The sequence below is a fragment of the Nanorana parkeri genome, unplaced genomic scaffold, assembly GCF_000935625.1.
Source record: "Nanorana parkeri isolate BGI_ZX_2015 unplaced genomic scaffold, ASM93562v1 scaffold741, whole genome shotgun sequence".
Classification (NCBI taxonomy): domain Eukaryota; kingdom Metazoa; phylum Chordata; class Amphibia; order Anura; family Dicroglossidae; genus Nanorana; species Nanorana parkeri.
Window position 1 is genome coordinate 526,718 of NW_017307009.1, and position 25,126 is coordinate 551,843.

At 39.5% G+C, this 25,126-nt stretch overlaps 1 protein-coding gene across 1 annotated transcript in view; it reads left to right on the forward strand.

The window, feature by feature from the left end:
* Positions 1-394: 394 nt before the first annotated feature.
* Positions 395-25,126, forward strand: part of LOC108793348 (protocadherin-15-like) — a 311,837-nt gene continuing 287,105 nt past the window's right edge. The window contains exon 1 of the mRNA XM_018564263.1: positions 395-817. The gene's annotated coding sequence lies outside the window, so the exon portion shown is untranslated. The remainder of the gene's footprint in view (positions 818-25,126) is intronic.

A 25,126-nucleotide genomic window follows, 5' to 3' on the forward strand; every position in this document is an offset into this window, starting at 1 on the left:
TGGCTGATTCATACACATAGCGTGCTCTGTACATTGTATCAGATGGCAACTAGGATCCTCTGGTAGCGGTAGCAGCAGCAGCAGGCGCACGTCCAGCTCAGATGTGTCTCCTCCAGCCTCTGTCCACACGCCGGTGCCTCTCTTCCAAGCCGCTCCAGTAATTGTCACGTTTAGTAAGATCAGATGGCAGAGGGTGGAGTTAATGATTGGATTGACGAAAGGACACAAGCGTGTTTACCTGCCGTTAGATGTGCGCAGGCAGCCACCACTACATTCTTCATCCACAGATGAGCTGTGTGCACGCACAAGGATCCAAGCCAGGAGAACGCAGCCTCACATTGCAGTCACTCCTTGCTATATAAAAAGGGGCTTTTCTGGATTCTTTCTTTTTTTTTTCATGCTTGGGATGCAACAACGCGATAACCATTGCCTGTGTGTGTGTGTGCTGATGCCTTTTATGTGATCGGATTTCAGCAACCTAATCCTCTTGTCTGTGCAAGGTGGGGGCAGAGTCCTAGGGAACAAGACTAGCATTGAGTGAGAGCACTCGTGCGATTAATAATGAAGATCTCCTCGTTTGCAGCCTGTTGTGGGGATCAGGGGTGTTGCTGATGCTGCTGCTGTGCTGAGTATGGGATCCCAGCCTCCTGGTTTGTGGATGGAGTTATTAGGGATAACCTTTGGATGCATTGGAGAGTCCAGGAAAGCCGATACCTGCATGTGATCTATCACATTAGCCATTTGAACTATGTCAGTGCATTGGGTTAAATTGCTGCCAGTGGAATATATGCGATTAAAATCCCGTATTTATTAACAGGTAAGGTAATCCACATATGTGTATTATATATTTGTGAGTGTGTAGCATCGTAGCATCTCTCCCTCTCTGTGTCTATTTATTAATCTGGCTGAACGTGCAGCTGCTCCAAACTCCTATAGCACAGTTTCGCTGTAGGTTTGATGTAAGGCTTGTTAGGTATGGAATTCTTCTAGGTAAGAATGTCTTCTTACTTCTTTTCTTAATGAATGCTATGGGACGTTGGGAACCGATCAAGATGTGTTCATGGGAAGTATATCTGGATGATTTATGCAGATAGTATGCCTGTGCGGTTTGCATATGTTCTCCTTAGCTCATTGTTTTGTGGATTAAGGTATTAATTAGTACTTTCCAGCACTCAGCCAAATGACTTGACATTCAGTGCAAGGCTTGTTTTATGTGGTCAGCACTAGATCTCTAATGCACAGGATACCGAGGAAATATTAATAGAGTAATGACAGCTTTTATTGTCTCTACTAAACTCCAGCTGAATACCTAGGCACCGTGGTACAATGCTGCTACTGACATAATGGCTTTAGCATAACAAGTGAATGTTTCTAATCGGAGCTTGTGTTTGCAGTAGCGCAGTGCTCTCTCTTTTTTTCTTTATTTAATGAGTGCATTTTTTTCAACCTCTGGTAGAATATGAGTGTCCTTGCTGTGGCAGCGGTACATGAGATCTCATTATCATCAATGTAGCTTTCTTACACTGCACAATGAATGGAATGTCTGATTGGTGAGCCTGTGCATTAAAAGCAGCTTCGTATCTATACTATAAAACAGCAGTGCGTGTAATGAAGTGCATCCTGCTAATGGCAAGTCCAGCTGATGAATGTTTCCCTGTTGTTTTAGTTAGGTGTCAAAGGGAGGTTACTTTATAATGTGGACCAGTGAGCCCATATGGAAACGGAAGCAATCTGTCCCACATCCGCTCCCCTTTTAATTGTTCCTCTATTCTGCTCAGCATTCATGGAAGGAATATATGCCACATGTTGCAGCGGAGGTCTCTGGACCGCAGTGAGAGGTGTTTATGGAATGATGGCTGTTTGTTTGCAGGGCCATGCTAAGATCACATCTGCAGTCATCCCAGTACCGTCTGCTGTGTAGTGCTGAAACCGAAATTAGGCTCAATTCACAAAGATACAAGGATAAGGATATAAAACAAAGTGACAGTCTTTTTTTAATGAAGTCCAATGAGATTTAAAAATGACAGTCATATGGCTAAATTAAAGACACTTACCCTTGTGTTTGAAGTTTATTGAATCAAGCTTTTGCATCTTAGTCTTTAAGGATAAATACCTGCGGAGTGTTATCTGTAATTGCAGACCCAGAAATATGTTTATTAATTCTGAAAAATGTTAATTCTTCATCTGCTGGAAGCTTTAATGTAGATGAAGTGATTCTATCATACTGGTCACAATGTTTTTGGCTGACATACTGCCAGGTAAATTATAAACTTCAGATTCTTGCATTTCTATGACGCTTATTTAGTAAGGGGCAAATTGATCTTCAAATTGCAACAATCCATATTAACCAGGTAGATGAGTACTCTTGTTCTGGGTTACTTCACTTTGCACTTTAGCATTGCTGCCTGCACTTTCTTCAGTAAGCTGTCATGAGTAGACCAAATGTGGGGTACAACTGACAGTTGATGTTGCACGTGGTGTGGGGCTATGTTAACTCTTAATGAACATAACACTGTACTTAGATAAAACAATGGCAGTTAGTACGGTATAAGTGTTGCATAAGTGATTTCATTTACATTTCAGGTGTATCTGGTTTTGGATTGTTTTAGTTTCATATAAGGGCAGAAACTTTATCCAGAACAATGCTGGGAAAGAGCCCTCGGTATTCTACGCTGTCCGTGGTGCTGAAACTGTTTTACCGTATTCATTGTTATAGATGAACTTTGCTTCAAGTTTATCCCTGCCTTCTTCTTACCGTAGTTTACCTAAGCAGATTAACAGTTCTACATGGCTCTGACTAATTACTAAAGCACTGCGCAATAATGTATGCAGGCTGGTGTGACCTTTCATATGGGACTAGAAGTATTGACTGGAATGCAATTACATTTGTTCAGAGAAAAATAGCTGACAAACCTCTAATTCAGTTTATCAGCCATGAAATGTGGAAGAAAGAGTGGGTAGAAATATCATTATCGTCCTGACGATAGGTGGTTTTATAAGGGAACAGTGAAATTACTAGACCAAAGTGGTAATTAAAGAGGATAGTTGAGTGGGCTTTAGAAGGTCATCTGCTCACACTCTTAATCATACATTGGGAAATCACTGAGGTTATGGAAGATCACTAAAATGAGGGATAAGTGTTTCTGAGAAATCAGTCATTCATTTTGCTTCACACATCTTCAATGCAATGGTTCAAGATCAGCTGAAGTAGAGTGGATCTGACATCCCAGAAAAGAACATAGTGGTATCCTTTCAGTAGCAATTATGGATCTGCTCTGTTGGTTGTCCTTAGACTAGAAAGGAACGTTTTCTAAGGACAATTTCATACTTAACTTTCAATTTGTAGTGGCATGGGTTGATTTTTCTTCAGACTATGAGACTGCTTGATAAATGTGTCTTGTATGATGCAAGTGACAGAGCACTTGAATTTCTTCTGTGGCATGTGGTGCAGCTGCACCTTTAATACAGAATTCATGGGTTGCTTACACTGAGTATACTTAACTGTGCCACATTCATGGATTGGTTTACTGTGGCATCATTCATGCATGTGAGTGAATTTTATGACATTGAAATATACTTTTGTTTTTTTCAAAATTTCATATTTTATCTGATTTAAGAGATCAGATAGATCAGAGCTGGACAAATCCCAGAAGCCAAGTAGCCAATGCTCCTTTAAAATTATAGCTGGCACTTAACTTGTAAAGGGTTATCTCTAGTTGTTGTCAATGAAACATGAAATACTATGGCAAAAGAGTATTTGCATGCATGCCATGTACACAGAGATGGCGCTACCATAAGGCAGCACAAGCAGCCACCTGAGAACGCTGGGGGGAAACACCACCTCACACACACAGAAGCAGCGCTATGGACGTGGCTCTGAGCTTTGGCTTCTATAGTCTGAGCCCCGTCCCCAGTTCTCCCTGTTGTATGTGCTCTCTCTCTGGAGCCTGCTGGGAGCCCACACTGTGGCTGGAGCTGTCACCCACAGTGATATTTACATATGAATGGGCGGCAGTATTTACATATCAGTAAGCGGTGACTCATTCGTATGTAAATATTGTGGCTGATATGCAAATCACCCCCCCAAGGGCTCACAGCATTCTTGGACTGCATGGCACTACATGTAATGAAGGAAGTATCACCCACCATGGCCACTAAGAGAGAAAAAGGACATGTGATCAGCCTGAAGACTGCAGGAAAAAGGTATGTTTAAGTATGTGTATGTACATACTGTATATTTAGTAATTAAAAAATAGTGGTGGAGGGGTATTTACCTCAGTTATATTGGTGGTCACTGAGAATACCTTCATTACATTAGGAAAAATAAATCTGCGCTCCTGGATATGGCTAAATTGTACTTGTATCAAAAAGCAGCTATGAAAATAAAGGAAGTGAACCGCCTTTAGATAGATAGAGTACTTGGAACACAGCGCTAGAGATAAAGTCAACAAAATATGTGTAAATATTCACAGATTGGGTTGAGTGATCAGTGGATATCAATGTATAAATTATGTGTATTCGAAACAGTCATAAAAAGTAAACGAAAAAGATGGTTTGTATCACTATGTGAACAACATAAAGTGTAGCCTATGGCTAATAGATATAAATGACATTCAAACGTAAGTGAATAATCGTGATGAACTTAGATGACAAAGAATAAATAGTAAAATTGAATAATAATAAATAGATAAAATCAGCTTCGATTAAGATTAAGTAATAATAGATGATAGTAGATGGATAAAATCAGCTTTGGTTAGTGAATATAATACGGCATTACGACTTCATTGGAAATATATAACACAGTATCAGAAAAAACGTCTCAAAAAGATTACAGTGAATAATCTGTGACAGTTTTTTCAAAAAAGCTGAAACAAAAAAAAGATAGCATTCAGTGATCTATATTTATATTAATCTTGAATTGTTTCTTTAAATAAGTGAAGGCGATGCCAGAGGCAACAATGTTCAATGGGCGATATGAAGAGTAGATCTCAAAAAATAGGCAATGTAAGAGCAGGACAGGGGGGGTTTAGAAGACGGATGATTGTTAGTTCCTATCTCCTTAGTCCGACAGCCCCCTTAGTAATGGGTACTCACCGGGTTACGGTGGATATGCGCAAATATCAGGGTCTTGACGATATGGTATCCGGTCCCGTCCTGCCTTCGAGTATGTTCTTCCCGCGTTAGAATCGGGCAGTAGGAGAGATGTTTTCCGGCTGTAGTGCTGGAGCTGTCTTTCAGGCCCAGGGACCGCTTAGCCTAGGCTTCATTACATTGCTGGTCAGTGTGAGTACCTCTGTTACATTGGCGGTCAGTGAGAATATGTCCGTTACATTGGCGGTCAGTGTGAATACCTCCGTCACATTGCTGATCAGTGTGAATACCTCTGTTACATTGCAGGTCAGTGATAATACCTTCCCTACATTGGTGGTCAGTGTAAATACCTTTGTTACATTGCTGGTCAGTGAGACTACCTCCGTTACATTGGCGGTCAGTAAGAATACCTCCATTACAAGTAAGTAAGTGTAAGGCCTCCTAACATTTTATTGGATAGGTTGATAGTGACAAAAATTATATCATCAGCCGCAATGGATGTCCTCAGGACACATGATTTTTGATATACTGTGTATTGTATAGAAAATGGGTTTGCAGTGTAATAGGTCGATTCCACAATTGACGAATTTGCAAGCAAAAAACCATGAAAAGTGAATGTGAAGTAATGCACATAACTTCCTGGTCCAGTGATCAGAGGAGAGATCAGCAGCTGGGAGTGTGTTGACCTCCCTCCAACGGAAGGGGACAGCGAAGCAGGCACACTCGGTAGCACCATACAGTGCAGTGCAGTATAGCCACCGGATCGCTTGTATTTGAAACAACCATTGACGGCTGTTTTTAAAAGGCTGCAGTAGTCGTGATCTTGGTAAAACTGCTTCAGGATACCATCGTTTATCTACATTAGATAGTCCTGAAGCACTAAAACATCAGTCCTTGTATTGGGGTTCTCTAGGGTAATGGACTTGGGGTGTCAATGCATGTGGCTTTACACACATGGTCATTCAGTACATTGTCATTCTTTCCCCAAATGCTGGATATGTTCAGTGTGAGCTGTAACATGGACATCTTAGTTATGCTTTCTGGAGTTGTGGACTTTGGGGTGTCTTTTGTATTGCACTGCTTCATAGTAAACTATTTAGGGTATCATTGCTTGTGGCTTCACATATAGGGCACTAGTAGCTGATGGTCTTTCTTTTTTCTAAATGCTTTGGGATATTTGGTTTGACTTGTAACATGGATATCACAGATCTCCTATTAGTTTTGGAGTGCTGCTTTATGTGGTGTCTATGCAGGGCTAGCACTACCATAAGGCTGCATAGGCAGCCGCCTGAGGGCGTAAAAATGCAAATTCGCATGTGTAGGCAAAATCTTTGCACCAGTCCTGAGGACTAGCTTGCCACTGGCCTGCGTGTACACTACAGAATTTTTTTAAAAATCCCCATAATTGTCAGTTTTTCATACTGGGCATGCTCCCATTTGCCTGTAGATGGTAGAGAGTATGCAATCATAAGATTAACGTGTACACATTGTAAATATTGTGCCTTGCTTAGTACATCCCTACCTTGTTGCTTTAGGCACTGGCCCAAAAGACCATTTGGCAAATATATGGTTTTAAGGATAAACAGTTCCCTTAAAGCAAACTGGTGATAAACCTTTAGAATTCAAAATGAGCATTTGATAAAAGATTCATAAGCAGAGATTACCGTCTCTGAAAACTGCATGTTCAGATCAGTAATATGTATGTAGCAAACCCCTGACTCCCAGAAACATCTCAGGGACCCAAGAGGCGGGGTGGGCTAACATTTTACCAGAGGGTTAAGTCCTTAGCCAGTTGTGGGATGTGAATGTAAAGTTGGACACCGGTCACTTTAAGGATTTCCAAAGATTTTATTCCTCCGACAGCTCACATGGGAGAGAGGGTTAAGGGCTATAGACACCTAGGACAGTACAGACTCCAGACTCACCGACCACTTCCCAGCTTCGCAGTGCAGAGACACTATGTATGGCAGAACTTTAGCTGATTAGCAGACATAGCACAGAACTCCCCGGATAAGACACCAGACTCCCTGCAAGGTCCAAGCCAAATTCCAGCTTCTCAGGCAGCTTCTGCAGAAGAAGTTCCTCCCTGGTGCTCCTACCCAGGAACAGCTTATTCCTTCATTGGCAGGACAGCTGTAGGCCCCAACACTGGGGCACCTAGGGGAAAGAGAGACTCTCAAAGTCAGCCCAAAGATGTATCTCCTCCCCCAGCATGCACCACTGGTCATGAACCCCCTAGTGATTGGCTATGGAGACACACATCCATAACACAGCATTATTGGATGTTCTGCTCTATTGCAAGGCACAGCCAGCAGCTGGCAGAAACAAATTATAACACTGAGGTTGAGCACAGACTTATTAAATCAGCTTAGACTGGCTACAGTCCAGCAGACCTAGATTGAAGGACTCACCCTGCTTAGGGCAAGGTGGCTACATGTATATCCAGCCAATACTTTTTCTCTTAGTTTTGAATAGAGTGGGAAACCCTACGCTACAGAGATCTCCTCTGTGTCCCTTTTTGACCCTCTGCTCCCTAACCCACCCTCTGCTTTACTTCAATCTAACGGCTGTGGATTCTGTTGTTTGTTTAAATCCATTGTCTTCAGTATTGTGGCCGTGCCTATGCGTTACAACCCCATAGACTTTTATAGGGCTGTAAGGCACAGACAAGGCCAAGACATTAAAGGCTTGTGGTGCTGGAGAAAAACAAACGGCATAGGCCGCTGCCTTCAGATCCAGATAAGTATGCACAGACAAATGTTAATTCAGCTCAGACTCACCTGTCTGTTCACACTGCATCTGTCTTTTTTTTCACAGGAGAGCCCTGGCTGTGTGCAGACAATTCTCATTTGTGGGCAAAACCCACATGTCTCTAATCAGACTTGTTCACTGGGCTACCTGTTCTAAGCTATCTTACACCCTTTACATCCAGAACTATCTCTTCTAGTGTGATTTACCACAGGCATACTGACTGTCACAACCCTTACTAAGCCTTAACACCGTAAAAAAGGTACCTGCACTTGATTTGGCCAATCCAGGGGACCTCAGCCCACATTGCATTCACAGCTGCACATTGCAGTGTGCTGAAGGCCAGTGCATTTGAATTCACCGTACATGTGTGTTTGGATGCCATTTAGAGTGCATGGCAACTCACCACATTGCACATATTAGTCTGGTAATCTTTTACATCTATTAAAGCTCAAATGTATTTAACTATTTGAAACATTAAATGCAATGAACTCTCTCCATAATCTGCAGACTATACATTCATGGCCTTGTATGATACACAATGTTTACTCCTGGTATATAATCATTAATGATGATTTTAGTCTTGAACGGGAACATAAAACATTTTGGTCAGATTACATTTCCATATTCTATAACAGAGTCCCTGGCTTTAGTGAGCTTGTCTACTGTAGGGTTTTTGTATCTGCCTCTGTTCATCAGTTCGAGGCTCTGCCAAGCCACCTGCTACAGTGACTGAAAGCTTTAACTTCAGGGAAATAACATTTCACAGATAAAACAGTTTCTCTATTCACAGCTAATAAGCCTTCCAAATAGGCACATTTGTGCAATAGATTCTATCCACTGATCCAGAATATAACGAAATCCAAAGGAATGTAGTACAAGGGCCACATTCATTAATGTTGTACTAATTCAGACTGATGTTCTCTGCTTTATAAAGCTGCACATTTCCAAGTCACGGTAACCTTTTAATTGGTAGATTAATTCATATTAAACTTAAAGGGACACAGCACTTCTGTATGAGAGTATGTGTATATGTTTGTCTCATTCTCTCTTTATCTGTATATAAAATACAAGGTAGATGAATCTAAAAAGGATACATTGTTGATTTTCTAAACCATCAGAATACAGCAAGGAGCATTTAGACAGCAACCAACATTAACACTGTCCTACCATTTCACCCACAGAAACAGTTTGTGCTGTCATCATGTAACTCTTTTCAAGTCTGGCTTTGCGGAAATTAATATTAGTGAAGAGCAGTAGAAAACAGATTGTGATAGAGGAAGTATCATGGCTATCCTCTCTTGCAAATGTTTTTCCTTGTAACAGAAAAGCTAATTTTACAGCTTCTTATTAGGAGTGGTTTGTAGAGGTTGATCGATATAATCTATATAAAATGACGGTATATAATAAGGTTAAATCCTTTTTTATTTAATTAAGGGTAGCTTCATTATTCACTTTGCATATTATTATATTTTTCAGGTAAACATATATACGAGTATCTGCCCTTGGTTTCCCCAATGTAGGACATTTTTCTGTAACCATTTTTGTACAATTCTGCCTGGAGTTGATCTGGAAATCAGCAGATCTGATAACCTAGATCTATGCAGGTCAGCTTCATAACAACTCTTCTTGACAGACAATGACCTCTGAGACTCATGAGTGGTGCTGTATGGCAGACTACACTGGGGGTGTAAGTTACACAAGAACAGTTACAGGAAAATAATCAAACCATATAATGTTATAGCACCATCAGTAGCTGGGATAGCTCTGCCCATGGCCTTTGGCACACTTGAGGGGAATTTGATAAAGACTTAAAAGCACTATTTGTTAGCTTATCATTATACTAATAGGAAGCATTATCATGACATGCCTATTAGCTTTGTGACGGTACTGCTAATAGAGGTTTTTATATGCCTCATCAGTGCTTTTTCACCTCCTTCACCATTGTAGCTGACCTCTAGCAAACTATATTAGACCACTAGAAATGAATTAAGGTCATAAGAGATTCACTTAGAAGTTCATTGTACAGTGGCCATCATGTATTGGTTATAAAAGGCATCAGTTGATACCATTGTTGATAAATGTATGTGGGTATAGACACAATGTCATTGTAGATTCTCTGACCATAAAGCGCAGTTAGTAGATCTGGGTGCAAGTAAAACAAAACATTACACTGTACTGCACATATTTATGCTTCTTCAATATTCATAGTATTTGAATACTATTGGATGGTGATGTATTATTCCATTGAGAGAAAATATAAACATGATTTCATTGTGTACATTGTTGTATCCTTTCAGTTGTGGCGATTTATTTATAAGTTAAAGTGACATTAACCTCCCTGGCGGTATGATTATGTCAGGAATTTTGTACCAAAAGCGGTACAATTTTTTGCATGGAAATTTGGTGTTATGTATTGTAGGCCTGCAATTCTTAGTAAATCTTAGGAATAACTCACCTAAATCTGTCCAAAAAAGAGTCCAGTAGACGTCCCAGGTATGATAAAGTTTGAAACACGAAATTAAAAAATTATAATATAAATGCTCGTCTCCCGGCCGAGAATCCGAACTGCGCATGCCACCGCCCCAAGATCCTTTGCGGCCGCATGAACAGTTCCGGACTCTCGCCGCGGGAGCGCGCAGCGATAATGAGGTTACTCTAAACCGCTGTTCAAGCGTTATTTAAAAAAAACAACTTTTTGCCTATATCTACTGCTTATCAGCAGTAGATATAGGCAAAACAACGGGAGGCTTTAGAACCCCTTCAATCTTTTTCTGTGGTTAAACATATTATTTATTACTGGTCAATTTGATAATATTGGTCTGTATTCACAGTTTATGATATGCAAATCCCTAATGTATTATCCATAACAAAGAGAAAAAGTGCAAGTTTTCCTTTTGGTTTAAAACCATTTACTGTAGACACATACATATTCTGCACATGCTGAATATCAGGGTTAAAAAGTTCAATTTCATAATGCTCAACTAAAATAAAAAATTATAAGACTGCACACACATTTATTTTAATGCTTTTTAAAAACACTGGTTAAAATGTTTGCAGTAAATCTCCTCATTTGATTATGAATATAAGCAAAGTGTTAATTAAGAGATTTAAGATTCACTCATTCTGTTTGTGTCACAGAGTGAATTATTGACAGGCCAGGAAAAATACACAAATATGTCCCACTGAACTGACAGAATATTTTGGTTTTGATGAATTTGTACTGTCAAACAACTCTACTGTGCTCCATTGGTTGAACATAGTAAAACATTTTGATTTGTGAATTGTACAATGTATTTGCTTTAGAGGGAGGCATCTTAAATTTTTTTTTACCCACCTCTGGTTAAAAGATTTAGTATTCATATAGCTTCCACGCCTGCACTAATTTCCAAGCAAATTTTAGGCAACATCAACCATTTTTACATCATTATCAACCACTCATACAAAAATGACAGAGCAGATTAAGTCATGTCAAAGCCAACAGTTTTACTTATTTCTCAGTTTATGATTTACTGTTGGTGGTAGGTTAAATGGAACCATTTGATCATTGTTTCAATCAAAACCTGGATGAAATTGTCTAAAAATAGTTGTGTGTGTTTTTAGCATTAACATTTTGCTGCTAATACTTTCAGCATGTACACATTCTGGCAAGGCTGCCTTGTCAGCATGCAGGAAGTATAAGAGGTCCTTGTGAGAGTTGCATCACTGCATACAAGTTCAGAAGGAAGTAATTTCCTACTGGTGCTGGTACCAGTACAGCTGCAGACATATGATGCCTACATAAAGTCATATAATAATTTCTAAAGTACTCAAGTCTTAAAATAACTTCTTTGTATTATAAATGAGACAGGGAACTGGAAAAGAAGAGCCAGCTTAAAAATAATGTCCATTGGTGGACATTTTTGCAAACCAATGCATATTTGGTACACCGCACAAGATATGCAATAACTGTGCAATATAAATAGATGGACCATTAAATTGCGAGGTGTGAACTAGGTATACCAGCTCTAAGAATCAGTTGCTTTGAAAACAAACCCTACTAAACGCTAAGTACATCCCATAGAGTTCTGTTTGATCTCCAATGGTGCTCTTATAAATTAGTATTAATTAAGCCATTGCAAAATTCAAGGAGCAGTTTCAGTTGCTCTGGATGTGATTGTTAAGGAATACTTTTTGTATAATGTGTTTACTGGCAAAATCAAATGACACAGGTTTCTTGAAGCATATGAGGCTCAGTTCACAAAGCTGACACAGCAGGATAAGTAGACAGACTTTTTATCAATCACGTCATATAGTTTTAAAATTTCCATAAAGTCTATGGATGCAGGTCAGAAGAAGGTCAACTGCTGGTAACATGCAACTGTCAATGAATCTCTGAATGATCTCAGAATCATCTCAAACTAATGTCAAACTCATGCCATTGACACAAACCCAAAGCCCATCACTACCAGGTATTTCCATGATAAAAGTGAGAGTTATTTTCAGAATCCAGTGGGATTGAAAAATAACAGTTTAATGGCTATAAAAAAGATCAATATCCTTGTGTTCTTTAGCTTTCTAAATTAAGCCTATAAAGTTTAAAGGGAAAAAAAGGCAGTGCCATAAGAAAGTAAAACATGTCCACATTTGAATTCCTTCCTATGTATAAACACTCTACATTTCCAAAGATACACTTATTTTATATGTGTTCCATAGGATCTACTCTTACCTTTATGCCTGACAAAATAAGGTGCAAGTCCCTCCCCCAGTTCACAACCTTGGCGATTGTTATACCATGCCAGCTATATAAACACGTATCTTTGTGATATTTCTTCTGTAGAAGAAGGAAGCATCTGACAGGTCAGTGTGTGGAGTGAGAACACCAGTTTTATGGCTCCTGAGTAGCATGTTGTCATCTTAACTTGTGGCAGAAATGGCCCAATTTTACCTTGATGTGACCTTTAGTAACATAGGGGTCTATTCACAAAGCTGCCGAGGGCAGCCGAGTGAATGACCGATCAGAAGTGAAGTGAGCCGAACACTGTTCGGCTATTCACTTCAGGCTGGTACGGCTGATTTCAGCAGTACATCGGCTGAAATCAGCCGTACATTGGCTTGCTTCGTGTGGCTTCGGATCAGCCGAACATGCTTAGCATGTTCGGCTGACCTGAAGTGCAGAAGGAGTTCGACTCAGCCGATCCAACATCTGGATCGGCTGAGCCGAACCTCCGGCAGGCTTCACACTGCTGTTCGGGCTATTCTGAAAGATCCCGAACAGCAGTGAGAGAATAGCCGAATGCCGCTGAGCTGCATTTGGCTCGGCTGTTCTGCTCGGTCCCTCAGAGGCACCGAGCAGAACAGAAAAAGAGTGAAAAAAGTAGAAAAAAGTTAATAGAAAACGATTGTGCAGAGCTAGCAGTGACAGCTAGCTCCGCCCAATAGTTTCCTATTGTCCGGCGGCTCTGCTGCTGTAAAAAAAAAAAAGATAAAAATTTTAAAAAAAACTCTCCCTGGCGCCCCGGGAGCCCCCCGCTCCCGACCGCCAAGGAGAGAAACCCCGCTGTGTCTTTTTTTCTTCATTTTGGCACGAGCGATGTCAGAATAGAGAAAAAAAAAATTCCCATTCAAAAGCATTGAGAGTTTACTATTGGCTATTTCAATTTGCAATAGCCAATAGTAAACTAGCATTGTACCCGCCCTCTGCTGGTGGACCTGGTGGGGAACTGCAAAAGAGGGCGGGTACAATGCTAGTTTACTATTGGCTATTGCAAATTGAAATAGCCAATAGTAATCTCCCAATGCTTTTGAATGGGAATTTTTTTTTTCTCTATTCTGACATCGCTCGGTGTCAGAATAAAGAAAAAAGACACAGCGGGGTTTTTCTCCTTGGCGGCCGGGAGCAGGAGACTCCCGGGGCGCCAGGGAGAGTCAGATGCTTGGAGATCAGTGTCCCTGGTTAGCAACCAGGGACGCTGATCTCTCTGAAAGTGGCCGGAGCCAGCCGTAAGATCACGGCTGGCTCCGCCCAGCTGTCAGAAGCAGGCTGTCGGCCGTCCAATGGCCGGCCGCTCGGCCAGCTTTGGCTTTCAGCACGGCTCAGCGCTCGACTGAGCTGCTCGGCCGTGATCGGGAGCTGTACGTGCTATTGTGAATAGCCCGTACAGCACCCCCTCGGTTCTCCTGAACCGAAGGGGTCCTGGGGCCGAAGCCAGCCGAAGGATCGGCCGAAGCTACGGCCAGATCCTTCGGCAGCTTTGTGAATAGACCCCATAATGTTCTGCACTACCATGAGAGATCAGCAGGTTGGTAGATAACTATTTCTAATCTACTGACATACTTTTTCTACCCTTCAGAGATCATATTATTATTACTTGGCAGGCTGCAAAGTTTCAGTTAATTCTGTATGAGTGGTTATCTGGCATGCTGTGCAAGCATCAAAAAAGGCAATATGATTCTTCAATTGTCATGACAGTTTACAAATGATCATAAACCCTTATGCATTTTTAGTTTAAAGTAGGCAAACTCATATTCATTTTGCTAAAGCACATAAGATATTTTTCTTCTTTTAAAAAAAAAATCAGATTTTAACCTTTTTTTTCACCCTTCTTACTTCTTGGTGATTTCCTACAGCCTCATATCATTTTTAACATGTTGATGTCGTTTCAAAGGTCAGTTTTAATATATTTAAATCTACAGCTTTCATAAACTAATAACTGGTGATCCTGCCAAGAAGGTACTTGGCAGGCACTTTCTGTTATAGGGTGACAACATTCTACCCTGGTTGCTAGTCATGTTTCTGTCAACCTGCCCCATGGGCTACCAACCCAAATTGCACAAGCATGTTTCACTGTAGTGACCATTAAGAAAACCCACCCTGAGAAATGCCATGCAACTGTCTCTGGAGTATATGCATGTAACAGGAAGTGGCTGCAGGAGATCAAAAATGGGGGAATCAAAATGAAAACAATCATTTATTAAGAAACAAAATTGTTTCTGATACTCAGGGATCTAGCACATAAAATGTCATTCAGTGAGACTAAACTGTACATCTGCTTTAATTTATTTGTTTCGCTGGAGTTGTCCAGTAGTTCTTCAAAAGTATCAATTGTCACTCTAGATATACAATGACCTTTGCAAGTTCTTAAAAAGTTCCAAGTTTTCTTCTTGGTTCAAACAATCATTCATGTTTGTCTCCTAGGTAATATATTCAAGGCTTAACAACATCCTAAAGACGTTTTGGTAAATGTTGGTAATACTGATGATGTTCCCCTTCTATGGGAATGCAAAGCAAGCTGTTCTTAGCAAGCTGCTAAACTCTTTTGTAGAGACATCTATAAAAATAAATCTGCATACGTATTTGCAAACCAAATTGGTGCAATTTTACTCAAATTATAATCCCATGGGCTTTTGTTGCTAGTTTACAAAGCTTTCATTTATAAAACTTACTGATTTAAATAACACAGTGAAACTAGTGTAATCAATTAGAATTTTCCCTATACCAAAGTTAACATACATACACTTACTGCAGATATAAGCATGTAGCTGAATTAATGGTGCCTTACAGCTTCTGTGTCTCTTTTTACATACATGTATATTTTATTATCCAGAATGTTAACAGATTTTGCCCTAGACATGTTATATTCTCACCCCCTAAGGAGCCCCTGGAATAACCTGGGTATTTCCATCCTCAAGCCGAAATGCACCACCCAAACAGGATCCACAGCACACCAACACACCTTAGAAAGTTTTGTAACAACTTTACTAAACAACTAGTGTTCATCTGTGAAACAATTCAATAAAGAACACAATCATTGAAGAAAATGACATTCCACAATATACAGAGGGTATTCTGACACTCAGCAGTCACAGCTGTCTGTATACTGAAATAATATGCAGCACTGAATACCTCAGATGTTGTCCCTATCCTTGCAAGCTTGGTTGCTAATATCTCAGTCTCAGGTAATCTCTGACTCTCTATACTAGTGTCCAGCAGCAATAGTCTAGGCTAGCCAATGTTGGGGCCCATGCTGTTTTGCAGATGCGAATGGAAGAATAGCAAATATGGTCAAAGGCCTCTCACCAGTCTCAGGATTAATCAGAACAGACGATGTCCGTCAGCGAGAGACGGCATCCTCTTTCTCTCTAGCCGACACCTCTGATGATGCTGAAGTCATCCGCTGTCCTCTTGGAGATAGTCTCTGGTCACCGGAAGATACTGGGAACTTTCTCCGTAAATGTCTTCCCACTGATTGCTGGGCCTTCTTAGATCCCTCACTGTACCGGCTCAGCCGTTCATCCAGGCCGCAATGTCCCCACTGTTGCAGTGATGCTGTATCTCACTGAAGTGACCGTTCAGGCGACACTGAGCTCAGCAGACCAGGAGGAAGGCTCTCTCTGTCTCCGGAGGCCCTTCGGTCTGCTTACACTCCGCTTAACAGTACACACACACAGAGTATGTAGCCTACTCTGCATCAGCGGCAGCCACACACCTTCATCTCTGTACAGGGTTCTCCCTTCTCTGCGAAGCACAGCCTCCTGGGAGTTGCAGTCTGAAAGATCTCACACAGCATGGCTGATCTCCTGCTTTGCACTGCGACCCCCACAGGTCTCCGCATCACAGGCTGCAAAAGGTCAGTTAACTATTTACAATCAGAGCATTAGTAATTCTCATAGCAACATAGGTACAGTATATAGGGGCTACACATGTATTGCTAAATATGCACAATAAAGGTGTGTTGCACACAAGCCGAATATCCAGGCTGTATGAATGCCATGTGCAGCCGATATATAGACCCTGCGTGTTGTCTGCACACATGTGAGGATCTAAGCCCAAAAAGGGCCAAGATGCAAAGTCTAAGGAGCACAGTGCACCCCGCAGGGAGTGATCGACTTTGCTGCAGAACGGTTCCCAGGTTGCTGTTCTCTAAAACACCCATGCAGATGGCAGCTGACCAGGGTAAGAACCGGAGTGAGGTAAAAGAAAAACAAGCAATTTCAGAAACAGGGACAGGCCAAAGATCGGTGTGCAGCAAACCAGTGTGGTCAGATACAAAACCAAGGTCAAAAGATAAGGATACTGGAACTCGAGCACTCCTCAGGAACAGGAACTTGCAGCTAGGAAAATAACCTATTACTCAGGTCACAGGTGTTGATTGACAGTCTGGAAGGGAACTAGCTGACAAACTGCTATATCAATCAGCAGGTGGGATCCAGCAACGCCAGTAGCTCCCAGCCCAGTGCAGTAGCAAGGTAAAAAAAAGACCATATGTTTGCAGAAATTCAAGTAAAAGATCTGCATTGCAGCTGATCTGTGAATACACAGGTTATACAGGAGCATGTAACATATTTGTAAAACAGGATTATTCATTCTGAATGTTAAGTACTTTGAAATCTATTGAGCAATTTAAGGTATATACAACCCCAATCACTAAAATCTTACAGAAACCTTAGGCATCTCTCCCCTTTTGACAGATAGGATATCCACTACTCCTGCTTGCTTAGAATCATTGGGTGCACAGTTTTATGTAAGTGTTCATTTTTTACTCAATTAAATGGAGACCACTATGGCTTCTCCTTTGTCTTTATACTTTTTGCTAACTAACTATATACTAACATTTCCTGGAGAGGATACTAGTAGATAATAATATGTGGACCATCAGTGGGATGCCTGGATTAGCAGATAGTGTGGTGATCGGAACTTAACCTTCCCCAGAAAGAGAATCAGCACTTCTTTGACCTTTATTCAGAAAGGTATCTACTGAATGTGAGCAATCTGCCACTGAGAGCACATTGCAAGTGCAATTTAAAACACAACGATCTGGTGGAAATACGATCTGGTGGATTGCAATATAAGAACAAGCGAAGGAAAAGACTTTGAGGGGAATTCATCAAAACTGGGGCAGACAGAAGCTGGAGTAGTTGTCCATGTCAACCAATCAGCTTCTATCTTTAATTTTCAATGCTTAACTGAACAAACTGAAGAAAGAAGAGATTGGTTGCCATTGGCAACTGCTCCAGATTCTGCCTGCTCCAGTTTTGATAAATTCCCCCACATATATTTTACGTTTAATTTTTATTTCTCTGGGTACACTACAGTTTTGTGGATTTGTTTTGCAGTCTTGGTTCTGTGTATATATAAATGTCATTACACATACCGTATATACTCGAGTATAAGCCGTCCCGAATATAAGCCGAGGGTGGGAAATGAGGCAGCTACTGGTAGATAGATACCAATAAAATTACATTAATATTTATTTAAAAGAAAAATAACCTAGCTCTGTAAGTGGAAAAGGGGGTACAGGGCTACATACAGATCATTTAATACATTCATGTTAGTATAATTGTAAATGTATTGTCTGCACTGTATTAGCAGTATATACTCTATGTGTAGTATATACTGCTAATACAGTGCAGACAATACATTTACAATGATCCTCTGCTAACATGAATGGGTTAAATGATCCGTAGTACATGATATGTAGCCCTGTACTATGGATCATTTAACCCATTCATGTTAGCAGAGGATCATTGTAAATGTATTGTCTGCACTGTATTAGCAGTATATACTCTATGTGTAGTATATACTGCTAATACAGTGCAGACAATACATTTACAATGATCCTCTGCTAACATGAATGGGTTAAATGATCCGTAGTACATGATATGTAGCCCTGTACCCCCTTTTCCACTTACAGAGCTAGGTTATTTTTCTTTTAAATAAATATTAATGTAATTTTATTGGTATCTATCTACCAGTAGCTGCCTCATTTCCCACCCTCGGCTTATATTCGGGACGGCTTATACTCGAGTCAGCGCCATGTGTCATCTTACTTACCTCGCTGAGCGTCGCTGCTGCTCCGATGTGCGGCGCTCCAAGCTGGGTCATCTGGCAGTCTCCGGCCACCTAAATTAGGACCCGGAGACTGCCAGATGACCCCGCTCGGAGCGCCGCACACCGGAGCAGCAGTGACGCGATGCTCGGCGAGGTAAGTAAGATGACACATGGCGCTGACTCGAGTATAAGCCGAGGGTAGCACTTTTCACCCCAAAAAATGGTCTGAAAATCTCGGCTTATACTCGAGTATATACGGTATATGTAACATTGGTACTTTGTTTACTTAATGTTTATATACGTTTATACTTCACTTTGATATTACAGGCACAGTGTGGCACATATACAGTATAGTTAGTTTTATTTCTAGTGGGCCCAGACTAAAGCAGACCACATTGATGTCATATCTTTGTTGACAAACAACAGGCGATCAAACTCAAATACAAAATCTACCAATAACTTTTTTCTTTAACACAGTAATGATAAAATGATTTTCTAGGGCCACATGTGCTTCGCAGGAACCATAACCACAGTCAAATACTGACTAAACCACAGGGATGTGATGGTATTGATTTAAAGTACTAGGAGTGCAGAATTGTGTATAGCTAACAGTCAGGAAGGGAGCTCCACAGACTTATATAATATGACTGTGTGCAAAGCTATCATGGTGCCTTGTGTGCTCCATATTGTTTAGTGAATATACCATCTGGTTTGTTTGGAAGCCTCTTTGAACATATGTTTTTCTTGCACGTTATTTTATAATTTACTGAAGTGCAGCTTAACGTGTTCAATACAATTGGCTTAGCAACTTTAATGTATTACATCTTTGATGTATAACTGTAGACTTATTTTAAAATTCTAGTTTTACTCCGTTGTACTGCCTTTCCGAGGGCCTAATTCCATACTTTTTAGAACTCTGGAACACACATATTAAAACCTGTCTTTGACATGAATTCATGTCTTTGAATGTTGAAGTTAGACTTAGACTCCAAAGTTGACTTAGAGATCCAAATCAGAATTCTCCTAACATAAATTCTTCAACACAAGTTTGTCTTGTCACATTGACCCACCATGCATTTACTAAAATATCAACTTACTGTATATGTCAGGTTCAAGACAATAAATATCTAGAGGGGTATTATTTTTTTCTAAAAACTCTGGAAACCTTTTAAAAACCCTACTTTTCAAATCATAATATTCATGATTTAAAGGGATTTCCAAATAACATAAATAACATGAAATCCTAAGCACCAAAGGTTAACCACCATATTTCCAACGATTAGCTGAATCAACATGAAAATTACTTATTTTTTTGGACAGCACTGCTCTGACCTTAGAAACCCACCATAACTATTGAATGTTCCAGGCCAGAGCTACAGTATGTCTTGCCAAAGAAAGCAAAATTGGTAAGAGCTTTCTAGTAGATTTAGAATTGCTCTAATATTGACCTGAATCAGCTGATTAAAAAGGGTCATAAAAAAAGAAATCCTTGATCCAAAGGTCCAAAGTTACTTCTAATCCTTATAGTAAAAACATTTTCCATTTTTTTGTTTCAGAAGTAAAAGCCCTTTTAAAATACAACACACGAACGATTGTTCATAAACTTCCATTGTAGAGTTAGATACAGCGCTGCAATGAGTAAAACAATCTTGTAAGCATTAGCCTTCAATATTTAAATGTTAATTTCAAGCAAAAAAAAATAATGGTTCTAACCAATGCAATATTTATTTTTGCAAATTCAAGATTTTGATGCAAATTTGATGTGAATTATGATGAGATGATATTATTGTGTACAATAACTTATCCAGCTTCATGAATCACAGCTTTAGTGTCTGATGGAGGAACTGCATTTCCCATAGCAACCCCTCAAATATACATTTGTAATTACTTATTTGGAGTACTGGTTAGAAAATGAATCTTAAAAACCTATAGACCCATGTTGACTTAGAGGATACAGACACTTCTTTAAAGTGGACCTTTACACTCAAAAATCAAATTCTACCAATGCATCCCTCTATGTATGATGATTAATAATAGCATAGACATGTCAGGTGTAATATGCTGTGATTTTGAAAAACTTACACTAGCAGAGCATTCACTTCCTGCTTTGAAAGGGCAAAATTACTTCAGTTTGCCAAAGCAGTGCACACTGGGATTGACTTGTCATTAGCAGAGGTTTGCTGGAAAATCTCATCTGTAATCTCACTAGATCCCAGGGAAAGGCATTTTCCTCCCCTGAGATGATGTGCATGGTCACATGTCCTAGTCACATGTCTAGTCACATGTGTCAGAAATCCAGGAAGTAAAATGGGAGCTAGTAATCTGCCCTTAGTAAACATGGCCACTGTCACAAGACTGGGGAAGAAAAGAGGAATAAGATATGCAAAGAATACAAAGCCGGCAATTATCTAGAAGTATGTGTGTGTGTAGGTTGTCATTACTAAACATTTCTAAAGGTATCTTTGTTGGTATTTTAAATATATGTGTAAAGGTTAATACTTATCTTAATACTTTATACTAAAACAGGATGAACCGTTAGGATTGACAAAATAAAGTGTTAAAGAAAAAATACTAGTTAAATTGAGAGAAAAAAAGCTTTCTCTTTAAAAGGTGTCTGACATCTGTTGTACATATTTTTAACCATGTCCTTGAACTCCCCTCTATACAGTTTCAAGCTGCTGCTCACATACAGCTTAGAGAAAGGTACACAGACACTGATGAGCTACAGATCAGTAACAAGAGATGAAATAAATCTAAAATACACTTTAGTTACAGACAGATCATTTTCGGTTCAATCAGTTACACAGTGATAGTAGTGAGTAATAGGATTCTAGCTTCATACTTGATTTAAATAAACACTGTTTGGCTGATGTGCTTCCTTGAAAGGAAAACAGAAATTTCAGTGAACTTACTTTCCTCTAAATAGAAATGAGAACAACAATTTATTAAATACATTTCAGCATTGGGGATTTCAACTGCAGGGAGGAATGTCAAATGCAAGGCAAATATAAAGTCATTTTTCAAAATGGAACTGTAAAGACAAACTCCAGGAAAAACTATTCTTGCACTGCAAGGGTTAAGTGCTCATTTTCGTCTAGGGTGTAAAATTAAAAAAGTTATACTCGCCTTAACGTCACAGCCAGCTGACTGCTGGACCAGTCGTTCCAGCGCCTCTCCCCCTTTGCTCCAATGGTCTAAGGTCCTGTGAGTCATCATGTCCAATACACTGTGCAACGCCGAGGGACATACCATCACTGCAGTGGAGGACGACACAGGTTGGAGGGAGCACTGTAACAACTAGCCGGCTGTGAGGTTCATGCACTTATCCCTTGGAGTGCAGGGGAGAACGTAATTTTTCCCGGAGTCCTTCAATTGAAGAAAAATGTTCATTTTTGTTACCTGTCTGTAGCTTAAAACCTTTAAAAGAAATAATCTAAAACAAGCATACAAACACATTAAGTCAGAGGAAAGTACACAATGCTGATTTTCATATCCATTTGAGTAATTTAGAAACTGTCAAAGCTAAAGGATCAGTGCAACAGTCAGGCAACCAGGTCAGCAATAGAAGCCTACATATTACCCTCAGTAGGGTGTACTTTTAATTTGTCTTCTTATGGCTAGAAGACAAGTATGCACACTTTTTCTCAGCCAGTCAAAGAGCTGTCATAGACTTGATGCAAAACGAGCTGCTTGGTCCTGTGTGTATGTGATACTATCAGCAGCTCAGCTGTCATTCTTATAGCTACTGTATTGTATTGTATGACCTGGGCAGGATGGAAAGCACCATCTATCATGTTTCTGTATTAGCTCTCCCATGATCCCATCTCTCCATTTGAGAACTGTTATGTGTGAGATCATAATGAAGAATGCATTGTTTGCTGTCTGTCTCCTAGTGCACAGTAATATCTCAATAGTGGGTTTGAGCTTGTGCTTGTTTCCTTTCTATAAATCATGTGTTTGTATATTGCTACCCAATTGGCTGACTGATTTTGTGGCGGATATAAGTGATTTATATAAAACTGACATTTTCTACAGCACTGTACAGATTAAAGACATACTGGGGTTGTAACAATGAACTTAACCTACAAGAAACAATATGAATAACAGTATTACTGTATAATAGAGCTTACAATCTAAAAGCAGTAGGGAAAGATGCAATACAAAAGGGACGTATTGCAGATGTAGTGTTTCAGAAATAGTAGCTGTGGAAGTCCAGAAACATCACAAGTTGTGAAAACAAAAGTTGTGGATGAAATGAAGATTCAAGCATGCAGAATGTTAAACTACAAGAATTCATCACAACAAATATATCAGTGAGTCTCTGAAAATGAAATATTAGCAGCAGTTGAAACCATTGATTACTTGAAAGATTATCTTGTTTTGTTTGCCAAAGAGCTCTTTGGCATTTATAGTGATCAGCTGAGTTTGAACAGATCCAGTGCATAGACAACAAAGTACTAAAAGTCTCAAATATGTACAGAAACAAAAAAGGGACATAAACCATTAATGATGGCAGAGATTCATAAAACAATAACCCAATGCGGTAATATAAGGCATATAATTCTCATAATGGTGAAGTTTTAATGAGCATTCAACAGTAAATAAGCTAAAATTATTAGCAATCCAACCATTTGACACTTTGCATGTATGTCCCTATGGGAATTTATATAGATGTGCTGATTTCTGCCATCCAATCATTCATTTTCGTTGCATGTGATTGGGTATTCTGTGCAAATTGAATTGTCAAAACATTCATTAGAGTAAGTGAAAAGTGGCTTTCTACTCCTTTAGTAAATTCACCACACTGCTTTTGGAACAACTTTAGGGGCATATTAAGATTTTCCTACTAGATTAGTGTGTCTGCTGAGCTCACAGACATGCACCCTCTTGTCATGCAAACATACACAACACGTACCTAGGTTGTTGCATAGACTTCTGACCTCCATCTGATCCTCATATGGCTAGCATTCAGTAGTGATTAGTGATGAGCCGAACACCCCCGTGTTCGGTTCTAACTCGAACTTTCGAACATGGAAAAAGTTCTAACTCGAACTTAGAACTCAATGCAAGTCTATGGGGGTAGAACTCAGAAATTTAAATGTCCCCATTTTGAAGCCTTATATGCAATTTATTGGCCATAAAAAGTGTATGGGGATCCGGGTACTGCCCTGGGGGACATGTATCAATGAAAAAAACACTTTTAAAAAATACAATTTTTAAAGGAGCAGTGATTTAACATCACTTAAAATGAAACATTAAAAATTAAAAATATCTGTCAAAGGGGGCCACCATAACTGACCTTCTGAAATGTTCCTGTTTTTGTTTTGACTTTCTGGCTTTAATATTTCTAAATTACTTGACTTGGAAAAAGTATGCAGACAAGAAAAGTATGAAAAAGCAATTACAGAAGCCCTTACTGTAAGTGTATTAGGTGTATTAACTCAACGTACTTAAGCCGGCAATTTAGAATAACAACCAGGCAGCTAGCATTTTAAGAATGGGCTATTATCTGAATGTTCTGTAATAAACAGAAGATACATTTTCATATGGATAGAGTACTGCCCATTCCTGCACATGATTCTAATAGGGTTTTTTATTGCAAGCATTGCTTTTTTTGTAGGGACTGCCAAAAATATATGCCTCTGGTCCTGATGTTTTTAAAATAAAAAATAGGCATACCTTGTAGTAGTGATAGCAGATTTGATTCCTTTTTCTGATCTTAAATTATATCCTATTATTATGTGTAGCAGTGTGCCTGTCTTACATTTACAAAAACACTTTTACATGTTATAGCACTCTTACATTACAATATGTGATAGAACTTAGAATAAATAGACTCTTGCTGCTAATAATCCCTGTTTATATACCTCTATACACACTTTATTATATTCACCTGCTATTTCAGGAGATGTGGTTTTATAAGTATTTTTGTATACTGGTTTGTAGCCTTTGACTGTTTATACAAGCAAGTTTTTAATATTTTTATTATTTTTTTACCTTCCGTTTTTTTACTTTTTCCATTTTTATCCACATTCTCTTCCAGTTTATCCACATTTTTTCGTTATATTTTTTGATTGCCAGATGGAATAATTCACTTGTTCAAGCCATTTTCTACCAGATTTTATAATCATCTTTTTTCCCAATATAACCTTTTGTCACACGATAAAATATATTTATATACACTGTAGATTTTACCCACAATCACCACTGCTTACCCTATATTTAGGCACACACTTATTTCCTTTTCTCGACATGTATTTCATTATGCAGCCGCAATAAGGATTTGATCACTGTCCAAGTACAAGTACTTGTCCAAGTACTCACAGATACAATTACTGATACATTGTTGTTATAGTGTCATGTGACAGGTTTTCGAAAACAATACAGACTAATGATTTCAGTGGTGGAGTGCCAGGGCCATGTCACAGCTGCAACTTCTGCGACCCTGGTAGTTCTTGTAAAAATGCCAAGTATCTG